The sequence below is a fragment of the Salmo trutta genome, chromosome 28 (assembly GCF_901001165.1).
Source record: "Salmo trutta chromosome 28, fSalTru1.1, whole genome shotgun sequence".
NCBI lineage: Eukaryota > Metazoa > Chordata > Actinopteri > Salmoniformes > Salmonidae > Salmo > Salmo trutta.
Genome location: NC_042984.1, coordinates 3,044,959 through 3,056,789, shown reverse-complemented (window position 1 = coordinate 3,056,789; position 11,831 = coordinate 3,044,959). Strand labels below are relative to the sequence as shown.

The 11,831-nt window shown below is 44.5% G+C and overlaps 1 protein-coding gene across 1 annotated transcript in view; it reads right to left on the bottom strand.

The window, feature by feature from the left end:
* The window catches only part of mecp2 (methyl CpG binding protein 2), a 33,996-nt gene that overhangs the window by 13,340 nt on the left and 8,825 nt on the right, over nucleotides 1–11,831 (bottom strand). The gene's annotated exons all lie outside the window — the stretch shown is intronic.

Here is an 11,831-nt window from a genome sequence, read left to right as displayed (position 1 = left end):
ATTAACCAGTGTTCTGTGTGATGGAGGATTTGAACGTTTTTCCAGTAAACCCTCTTCTCAGATTGACCTGTTTGTGTGTAAGGGGTAGTCCACTATAAGTGAAATAATTGTGCACTTTATGATAAATGTATCAAACTTTGTACACATGCTATATTGAACAAAAAAACGCAACATTCAACAATTACAGTTTAAAAAAGGAAATCAGTCAATTGAAATAAGTTAGGCTCTAATCTTTCACATGACTGGGCAGAGGTGCAGCATTGGGAGGGCATAGGCCCACCCATTGGGGAGCCAGGCCCATCCAATCAGAATGAGTCCCCCCCCCCACCCCCGCAAAGGGGCTTTACAGACAGAAAAATAATCCTGTTTCATTGGCTGGTCTCTGATGATCCCGTAGGTGAAGAAGCCGGATTTGGAGGTCCTGGGCTGGCGTGGTTGTGAGGCGGGTTGGACGTACTGCCAAATACTCTAAAATGACATAGGCGGACTATGGTAGAGTACATTCAATTCTCTGGCAACAGCTCTGGTGGGCATTCCTACAGTCAACATGGCAATTGCACACTCCCTCAACTTGAGACATCTGTGGAATTGTGCTGACAAACCTGCACATTTTATTGGCCTTTTGTCCCCAGCACAAGGTGCACCTGTGTAATGATCATGCTGTTTAATCAGCTTCTTGATATGCCACACCTGTCAGGTGGATGGATTATCTTGGCAAAGGAAGAATGCTCACTAACACGCTGATTACACTACCCACCATCGTGCTCACTTCGATTTGCTCCATCCGCGCCAGACCCGATCAGGACACGCAGGTAGAAATATCAGAGTGAACTCTAAACCAACTAAATTAATTTGGGAACAGGTCGAAAAAAAAACATTTAACTATATATAAACATTGGGTTGTTATTTTACTTTATTCCACCTGAAATGTACAAGGTCCTTTTTTTTGTTCTGGATCTTTCTAGAATTTTGACCCATTTTGAGTTACACAAAATCTTGTTATCTACTACGACAATTAAACTTAGTTTCTAGTAATCGCTCCTTCAGTCTTCTGTGGACTTTTTTGGTGGTTGGCAACCAAATTTAAGGTACATTACCACCACCGACTGGACTGGAGTGTGGACCTCAGTTCAGCTTTCAATCACCCACGTGGGTATATGCTCCTAACAACCAATGAAGAGATGGGAGAGGCGGGACTTGCAGTGTGTCAAAAAATAGAACCACGTTTTATTTTAGGACCTGGCTATGCATATGCTCTTAACAACGATCGCAAGCAGTTTGGATGAAATTATTGAGTAACATGTACGTGTACAATTATTTTGTAACTTGAGTGGTGTGGTCAGCATGTAACCGCGATGTAAACAAATTTGTCGACAACATTTGAAAGAAATAAGCTTTTTGTGCGTGTGGAATATTTCCGGATCTTTTTATTTCCGTTCATGAAACATGGGACCAACACTTTACACGTTGCGTTTTATAATTTTGTTCAGTATAGATCCCTTAAGTGGAAACTCACTTTTTTTCATCTGAGAGATGAGGCTCATAGCTTAACCATGATGTTGCACAATGATTTTACGTCAATACGTCATCGTTTTAGTCAAAGTATCATGTATTTGGGCTTGATGTGGGAAATCGGAACTGGTAAATTAAATATTTTCGGTGTCAATTGTGTGTGTTTAGTCTGAGATGACGTGCTAATACTTTTCAGTCTACATTTATTTTCAGGATCAGGTTTTATTTGAATGTTACCACCCACCAGCATAGCATTGTTTCGGGGTGGCAGGTAACCTAGTGATTAATGTATTGGGCCAGTAACCGAAAGGTTGCTGGATCGAATCCCAGAGCTGACGAGGTAATAATCTGTTGTTCTGCCCCTGAACAAGGCAGTTAACCCACTGTTCCCCAGTAGGCAGTCATTGTAAATAAGAATCTTCTTCACTGACTTGCCAAGTTAAATAAATGTTAAATAAATAAAAAAAGGTTTATTAATCACCTGCAACGTCCTTCCTCTTTGCGAGTTTTGTTACTGAGCTGAGACAAACCATACTGGCTGCCAAACCATAGGACAAATTAAAATAAGCAGGTGCAAGCTAGTCTGCATTTAAAAAAATAATTGTATGTATGTATGTATGTATGTATGTATGTATATATATGACCATTTTGTGAGTGTAGCTCAGTTTCCACCTCATTTTGTGGGCAGTGTGCACAAAGCCTGTCTTCTCTTGAGAGCCAGGTGGAAAGGTGGCCTTTCTCAATAGCAAGGCTGAGTATGTACATAGTCAAAGCTTTCCTTAATTTTGGGTCAGTCACAGTGGTCAGGTATTCTGCCAAAATTCAGCAATTTGGTGTTTGTCCCATTTTGTGAGTTCTTGGTTGGTGAGCAGGACCCCAGACGTCACAACCATAAAGGGCAATGGGTTCTATAACTGATTCAAGTATTTTTAGCCAGATCCTAATTGGTATGTCGAATTGTATGTTCCTCTTGATGGCATAGAAGGTCCTTCTTGCCTTGTTTCTCAGATCGTTCACAGCTTTGTGGAAGTTACCTGTTGGCGCTGATGTTTAGGCCAAGGTATGTGTAGTTTTTTGTGTGCTCTAGGGCAACGGTGTCTAGATGGAATTTGTATTTGTGGTTCTGGCAACTGGACCTTTTTTGGAAGACCATTATTTTTGTCTTACTGAGATTTACTGTCAAGGCCCAGGTCTGACAGAATCTGTGCAGAAGATCTAGGTGCTGCTGTAGGCCCTCCTTGGTTGGGGACAGAAGCACCATAACATCAGCAAACAGTAGAGATTTGACTTCAGATTCTAGTAGGGTGAGGCCGGGTGCTGCAGACTGTTCTAGTGCCCTCGCTAATTTATTGATATTTACGTTGAAGATGGTGGGGCTTAAGCTGTGTGTTTTTATTTTTTTTAATTTTTTGTCCATTTTAACCGCACACTTGTGTACATGGATTTCATAATGTCCTATGTTTTTCCCCAACACCACTTTCCATCAATTTGTATAGCAGACACTCGTGCCAAACTGAGTCAAAAGCTTTTTTGAAATCAACAAACATGAGAAGACTTTGTTTTGGTTTGTTTGTTTGTCAATTATGGTGTGCAGGGTGAATACGGAGTCTGTCATACGATAATTTGGTAAAAAGCCAATTTGACATTTGCTCAGTACATTGTTTTCACTGAGGAAATGTACGAGTCTGCTGTTAATGATAATGCAGATGATTCTCCAAAGGTTGCTGTTGACGCTTATTTCACGGTAGTTATTGGGGTCAAATTTGTCTCCCCTTTTTGTGGTTTGGGGTGATCAGTCCTTGTTTCCACATATTGGGGAAGATGCCAGAGCTAAGGATGATGTTAAAGAGTTGAAGTATAGCCAATTGGAATTTGTGGTCTGTGTACTTTATTATTTCATTGAGGATACCATCAACACCACAGGCCTTTTATGGGTTGGAGGGTTTGTATTTTGTGCTGTAGCTTATTCAATGTAATTGGAGAATCCAGTGGGTTCTGGTCGTCTTTAATAGCTGATTCTAAGATTTGTAATTGATCAAGTATATATTTTTGCTGTTTGTTCTTTGTTATAGAGCCAAAAAGATTAGAGAAGTGGTTTATCCAGACATCATCTCCGTTTTGGATAGAAAACTCTTCGTGTTGTTGTTTTAGTGTTTTCCAATTTTCCCAGATTTTATAGATTCTTCAATTACATTGAGCTGATTTCTGACGTGCTGGTCCTTCTTTTTCCGTAGTGTATTTCTGTATTGTTTTAGTGATTCCCCATAGTGAAGGCGTAGGCTCAGGTTTTCTGGGTCTCTATGTTTTTGGTTGGACAGGTTTCTCAATTTCTTTCTTAGATTTATGCATTCTTCATCAAACCATTTGTCATTGTTGTTCATTTTCTTAGGTTGTCTGCTTGAAATGTTTCGATTTGATAGGGAAGCTGAGAGGTCAAATATACACTGCTCCAAAAAATAAAGGGAACACTAAAATAACACATCCTAGATCTGAATGAATGAAATTATCTTATTAAATACTTTTTTCTTTACATGGTTGAATGTGCTGACAACAAAATCACACAAAAATAATCAATGGAAATCCAATTTATCAACCCATGGAGGTCTGGATTTGGAGTCATACTCAAAATTAAAGTGGAAAACCACACTACAGGCTGATCCAACTTTGATGTAATGTCCTTAAAACAAGTCAAAATGAGGCTCAGTAGTGTGTGTGGCCTCCACGTGCCTGTATGACCTCCCTACAACGCCTGGGCATGCTTCTGATGAGGTGGCGGATGGTCTCCTGAGGGATCTCCTCCCAGACCTGGACTAAAGCATCCGCCAACTCCTGGACAGTCTGTGGTGCAACGTGGTGTTGGTGGATGGAACGAGACATGATGTCCCAGATGTGCTCAATTGGATTCAGGTCTGGGGAACGGGCGGGCCAGTCCATAGCATCAATGCCTTCCTCTTGCACTCCAGCCACATGAGGTCTAGCATTGTCTTGCATTAGGAGGAACCCAGGGCCAACCGCACCAGCATATGGTCTCACAAGGGGTCTGAGGATCTCATCTCGGTACCTAATGGCAGTCAGGCTACCTCTGGCGAGCACATGGAGGGCTGTGCGGCCCCCCGAAGAAATGCCACCCCACACCATGACTGACTCACCACCAAACCGGTCATGCTGGAGGATGTTGCAGGCAGCAGAACGTTCTCCACGGCATCTCCTGACTCTGTCACTCTGTCACATGTGCTCAGTGTGAACCTGCTTTCATCTGTGAAGAGCACAGGGCGCCAGTGGCGAATTTGCCAATCTTGGTGTTCTCTGGCAAATGCCAAACGTCCTGCACGGTGTTGGGCTGTAAGCACAACCCCCACCTGTCGACGTCGGGCCCTCATACCACCCTCATGGAGTCTGTTTCTGACCGTTTGTGCAGACACATGCACATTTGTGGCCTGCAGGGCTCTAGCAGTGCTCCTCCTGCTCCTCCTTGCACAAAGGCGGTGGTAGCGGTCCGGCTGCTGGGTTGTTGCCCACCTACGGCCTCCTCCACGTCTCCTGATGTACTGGCCTGTCTCCTGGTAGCGCCTCCATGCTCTGGACACTACGCTGACAGACACAGCAAACCTTCTTGCCACAGCTCGCATTGATGTGCCATCCTGAATGAGCTGCACTACCTGAGCCACTTGTGTGGGTTGTAGACTCCGTCTCATGCTACCACTAGAGTGAAAGCACCGCCAGCATTCAAAAGTGACCAAAACATCAGCCAGGAAGCATAGGAACTGAGAAGTGGTCTGTGGTCACCACCTGCAGAACCACTCCTTTATTGGGGGTGTCTTGCTAATTGCCTATAATTTCCACCTGTTGTCTATTCCATTTGCACAACAGCATGAGAAATGTATTGTCAATCAGTTTTGCTTCCTAAGTGGACAATTTGATTTCACAGAAGTGTGATTGACTTGGAGTTACATTGTGTTGTTTAAGTGTTCCCTTTATTTTTTTGAGCAGTATACTTTTTAGGTTTTCTACTGCCACTTACAGTGAAACATTTTGAAATTGTCGAAAATTGATTGAATTTGTTGTTGCCTAATTGTTTTTTGGTATGTTTCCACACTACCTTCCTTCCATCTACAGCATTTCTTAATATTTTGCAGTTCCTTTGGCTTTGACGCCTCATGATTGAGTATTGCTCTGTTCAAGTAGACTGTGATTTTGCTGTGATCTGATAGGGGTGTTAGTGGGCTGACTGTGAACGCTCTGAGAGACTGAGATTTCCAAGATGGCGTAGCAGTGGGACGTCTGTTTTTCGTCTTGTCTATTTGTATAGATTGTTTTCTTCGTATATATTTTTAATCTCATTTTCCATCTACGGACTGAATATACTCTCCTGCAACCCGCCTCACCCAATGTGGTACGGATCTGCTATTTTTATACTTTAGAACCGGAACCCCCATCAGCAGCTAGCCAGCTAACTAGCTAGTAGTCAGTTAGCCACTGCTAGCGGTCTTCACCGTTAACTCGGACATCAGCCAGCCTCAGCCCGGTCAATTCCTGCCAGCCTGCACAGCGCGATATCAACCAGGAGCATATCGGACTGCTTTTTCTCTACCACATCTCCGGATTCCTACCGCAAGCTCTGAACCTTTACACCCCGGATCATCGCAGTTAGCTTGCTGCTATCCGAGTGGCTACTCCTGGCTAACGTCTCTGTCTCGAAGCAAGCACCAGTTAGCATGGCGCTAGCCTCGAGCTTAGGCCCATCGTCCGGCTAGCCGTAAAGATCCATCAGCCAATTCCTGGGCTACAACACCTCTTTTGCCAATTGGCCTGGACCCCTTTACTGCCGACATGGAGCCCCGCCGATCCATCACGACTGGTCTTCTGACGTAACCGTCAGAGGGGTTTCTACAGGCTCTTCCGTTGCGACGTCCCCAGGAGGCCCATCTGCTACCCGGGTAGCCCCGGCCCGCTAGCTGTCTGAATCGCCATGTCTCCAGCTCGCCTAGCTACTCACTGGACCCTATGATCACTCGGCTACACATGCCTCTCCCTAATGTCAATATGCCTTGTCTACTGCTGTTTTGGTTAGTGATTATTGTCTTATTTCACTGTAGAGCCTCCAGCCCTGCTCAATATACCTTTTGTTCCACCCCCCCCACACATGTGGTGATCTCACCTGGCTTAAATGGTGCCTCAAGAGACAAAACCTCTCTCATTGTCACTCAATGCCTAGGTTTACCTCCACTGTACTCACATCCTACCATACACTTGTCTGTACGTTATGCCTTGAATCATTCTTCCGTGCCCAGAAATCTACTCCTATTACTCTCTGTTCCGAACGCACTAGACGACCAGTTCTTATAGCCTTTAGCCGTACCCTTATCCTACTCCTCCTCTGTTCCTCTGGTGATGTAGAGGTTAACCCAGGACCTGCAGCCCCCAGCATCACTCCCATTCCCCAGGCGCTCTCATTTGTTGACTTCTGTAACCATAGAAGCCTTGGTTTCATGCATGTTAACACTAGAAGCCTCCTCCCCAAGTTTGTTTTATTCACTGCTTTCGCACACTCTGCCAACCCGGATGTCCTAGCCAAGAATCCTGGCTTAGGAAGGCCACCAAAAATCCAGAAATGTCCATCCCTAACTATAACATTTTCCGCCAAGATAGAACTGCCAAAGGGGGTGGAGTTGCAATCTACTGCAGAGAGAGCCTGCAGAGTTCTGTCATACTATCCAGGTCTGTGCCCAAACAATTTGAGCTTCTACTTTTAAAAACCAACCTTTCCAGAAACAAGTCTCTCACTGTTGCTGCTTGTTATAGACCCCCTTCAGCCCCCAGCTGTGCCCTGGACACCATATGTGAATTGATCGCCCCCCATCTATCTTCAGAGTTCGTACTGTTAGGTGACCTAAACTGGGACATACTTAACACCCCGGCCGTCCTACAATCTAAGCTAGATGCCCTCAATCTCACAAAAATTATCAAGGAACCTACCAGGTACAACCCTAAATCCGTAACCATGGGCACCCTCTTAGATATCATCCTGACCAACTTGCCCTCTAAATACAACTCTGCTGTCCTCAACCAGGATCTCAGCGATCACTGCCTCATTACCTGCGTGCGTAATGGGTCCGGGGTTAAACGACCACCCCTCATCACTGTCAAACGCTCCCTAAAACACTTCAGCGAGCAGGACTTTCTAGTCGACGTGGGCCGGGTATCCTGGAAGGATATTGATCTCATCCCGTCAGTAGAGGATGCCTGGTTGCTCTTCAAAAGTGCTTTCCTCACCATCTTAAATAAGCATGCCCCATTCAAATGTAGAACCAGGAACAGATATAACCCTTGGTTCACCCCAGACTTGACTGCCCTTGACCAGCACAAAAACATCCTGTGGCATTCTGCATTAGCATCGAATAACCCCTGCGATATGCAACTTTTCAGGGAAGTCAGGAACCAATATATTCAGTCAGTTAGGAAAGCTAAGGCTAGCTTTTCAAATAGAAATTTGCTTCCTGTAGCACTAATTCCAAAAACCTTTGGGACACTGTAAAGTCCATGGAGAATACGAGCACCTCATCCCAGCTGCCCATTGCACTGAGGCCCATTGCACTGTCACCACCGATAAATCTATGATAATCGCTAGTTTCAATAAGCCTTTTTATACGGCTGGCCATGCTTTTCACCTGGCTACCCCTACCCCGGCCAACATCTCAGCACCCCCTGCAGCAACTGGCCCAATCCCCCCTCCCCCTCTTCTCCTTCACCCAAATCCAGACAGCTGATGTTCTGAAAGAGCTGCAAAATCTGGATCCCTACAAATCAGCTGGGCTAGAGAATCTGGACCCTCTCTTTCTAAAGTTATCCACCGAAGTTGTTGCAACCCCTATTACTAGCCTGTTCAACCTCTCTTTCGTATCATCTAAGATCCCCAAAGAGTGGAAAGCTGCCGTGGTCATCCCCCTCTTCAAAGGGGGAGACACTCTAGACCCAAACTGCTACAGACCTATATCTATCCTACCTTTCTAAAATCTTCGAAAGCCAAGTTAACAGCTCACCGACCATTTCGAATCCCACCGTACCTTCTCCACTATGCAATCTGGTTTCCGAGCTGTTCATGGGTGCACCTCAGCCACGCTCAAGGTCCTAAACGATATCATAACCGCCATCGATAAAAGACAGTACTGTGCAGCCGTCTTCATCGACCTGGCCAAAACTTTCGACTGTCAATCACTCTTGCTGCAAGTCACTCTTGCTGCTGGTGATTCTCTGATCCACCTCTACGCAGACGACACCATTCTGTATGCATCTGGCCCTTCTTTGGACACTGTGGGGCAGTTTTTTCACGTCTGGATGAAAAGCGTGCCCAAAGTAAACTGCCTGTTAGTCAGGCCCAGAAGCTAGGATATGCATATAATTGGTATATTTGGATAGAAAACACTCAAAAGTTTCTAAAACTGTTAAAACTATGTCTGTGAGTATAACAGAACTGATATGGCAGGCGAAACCCCGAGGACAAACCATCCCCCCCCCAAAAAAATTCTCCCTACCACTAATTTCAATGGCTATCACTTTTATTATAAGGCGAAATCCTCCCAGATTGCAGTTCCTAGGGCTTCCACTAGATGTCAACAGTCTTTAGAAAGAGTTTCATGCTGGTTTTTGGAAAAATGAGCCAGAAATTGTAGTTTTTCTAGGTGGCTCCCATTTTGGCTGTAGTGTTTCCAAGTGCGTGGAAGAGAACGCGTTCTTTGGTATTTTCTCCAGTAAAGACAATAACGATTCTCCGTCTTAAATTTGATCGTTTATTTATGTATTAGGGTACCTAAGGTTTGATTATAAACGTTGTTTGACTTGTTTGGAAAAGTTTATTAGTATTGTTTGGGATTCATTTTGATCGAGGGAAACTGAGTGGATTATTGACTGAAGCGCGCCAGCTAAACTGAGTTTTTATGGATGTAAAGAAGGACAGTATCGAACAAAAGGACCATTTGTGATGTATCTGGGACCTTTTGGAGTGCCAACAGATAAAGATCATCAAAGGTAAGGCATTAATTATGTCGCTATTTCTGACTTTTGTGGCGCACCTGCCTGGTTGAAATATGTTTTTCATGCTTTTGTATGCAGGGCGCTATCCTCAGATAATCCCATGGTGTGCTTTTGCCGTAAAGCCTTTTTGCAATCTGACACAGCGGCTGGATTAACAAGAAGTTAAGCTTTATTTTGATGTATTACACTTGTGATTTTATGAAAGTTAAATATGTATAATTCTGTAGTTTGAATTTCGCGCTCTGCAATTTTACCGGATGTTGGCCAGGTGGGACGCTACCGCCAGGTGGGACGCTACCAATGCAAAATTAAATCTAGAATTGGCTTCCTATTTCGCAACAAAGCATCCTTCACTCATGCTGCCAAACACACCCTCGTAAAACTGACCATCCTGCCGATCCTCAACTTCTTGACCTAAACATAAGTGCCACAGGTAACTTCCACAAACTTCCACTCGTCTGAGATCCCCAAAGATTGGAAAGCTGCCGCGGTCATCCCCCTCTTCAAAGGGGGAGACACTCTAGACCCAAACTGCTATAGACCTATATCTATCCTACCCTGCCTTTCTAAGGTCTTTCGAAAGCCAAGTTAACAAACAGATTACCGACCATTTCGAATCCCACCGTACCTTCTCCGCTATGCAATCTGGTCATGGGTGCACCTCAGCCACGCTCAAGGTCCTAAACGATATCATAACCGCCATCGATAAGAGACATTACTGTGCAGCTGTATTCGTATACCTGGCCAAGGCTATCGACTCTGTCAATCACCACATTCTTATTGGCAGACTCAACAGCCTTGGTTTCTCAAATGACTGCCTCGCCTGGTTCACCAACTACTTCTCAGATAGAGTTTAGTGTGTCAAATCGGAGGGCCTGTTGTCCGGACCTCTGGTAGTCTCTATGGTGGTGCCACAGGGTTCAATTCTCGGGCCGACTCTTTTCTCTGTATTTATCAATGATGTGGCTCTTGCTGCGGGTGATTCTCTTATCCACCTCTACGCAGACAACACCATTCTGTATACATCTGGCCCTTCTTTGGACACTGTGTTAACAAACCTCCAGACAAGCTTCAATGCAATACAACTCTCCTTAGGTGGCCTCCAACTGATCTTAAATGCAAGTAAAACTAAATGCATGCTCTTCAACCGATCGCTGCTCGCACCTGCCCACCCGTCCAGCATCACTACTCTGGACGGTTCTGACTTAGACTATGTGGACAACTACAAATAACTAGGTGTCTGGTTAGACTGTAAACTCTCCTTCCAGACTCACATTAAGCATCTCCAATCCAAAATTAAATCTAGAATCGGCTTCCTATTTCGCAACAAAGCATCCTTCACGCATTCTGCCAAACATTATAATTTTATTATTATACCTTCATTTCAACAAGGAACACAGACTGAGACCAAGGTCTCTTTTACAGCTGGGCCCTGCGTATACATGTTAACACATACAGTTTAGGTACAATGATTAAAAAACTAAACAATTCAAACAAAACGATCACAGATAACACCCTCGTAAAACTGACCATCCTACCGATCCATGACTTCGGCGATGTCATTTACAAAATAGCCTCCAACACTCTACTCAGCAAACTGGATGTAGTCTATCACAGTGCCATCTGTTTTGTCACCAAAGCCCCATATACTATTCACCACTGCGACCTGTATGCTCTCGTTGGCTGGCCCTCACTACATAGTCGTCGCCAAACCCACTGGCTCCAGTTCATCTATAAGTCTTTGCTAGGTAAAGCCCCACCTTAACTCAGCTCACTGGTCACCATAGCAGCACCCACCCTTACCACGCGCTCCAGCAGGTATATCTCATTGGTCATCCCCAAAGCCAACACTTCCTTTGGCCACCTTTCCTTCAGTTCTCTGCTGCCAATGACAGGAACGAATTGCAAAAATCTCTGAAGCTGGAGTCTTATATCTCCCTCTCTAACTTTAAGCATCCGCGGTCAGAGCAGCTTACCGATGGCTGTGTACAGGTACAGCCAATCTGTAAATAGCCCACCCAACTACCTCATCCCCATATTGTTATTTATCTTCTTGCTCTTTTGCACCCTAGTGTCTCTACTTGCACATCATCATCTGCACATCTATCACTCCAGTGTTAATCTGCTAAATTGTAATTACTTCGCTACTATGGCCTATTAATTGCCTTCCCTCCTTACTCCATTTGCACACACTGTATATACATTTTTCTATTGTGTTATTGACTGTACTTTTGTTTATTCCATGTGTAACTCTGTGTTTGTGTCTCACTGCTTTGCTTTATCTTGGC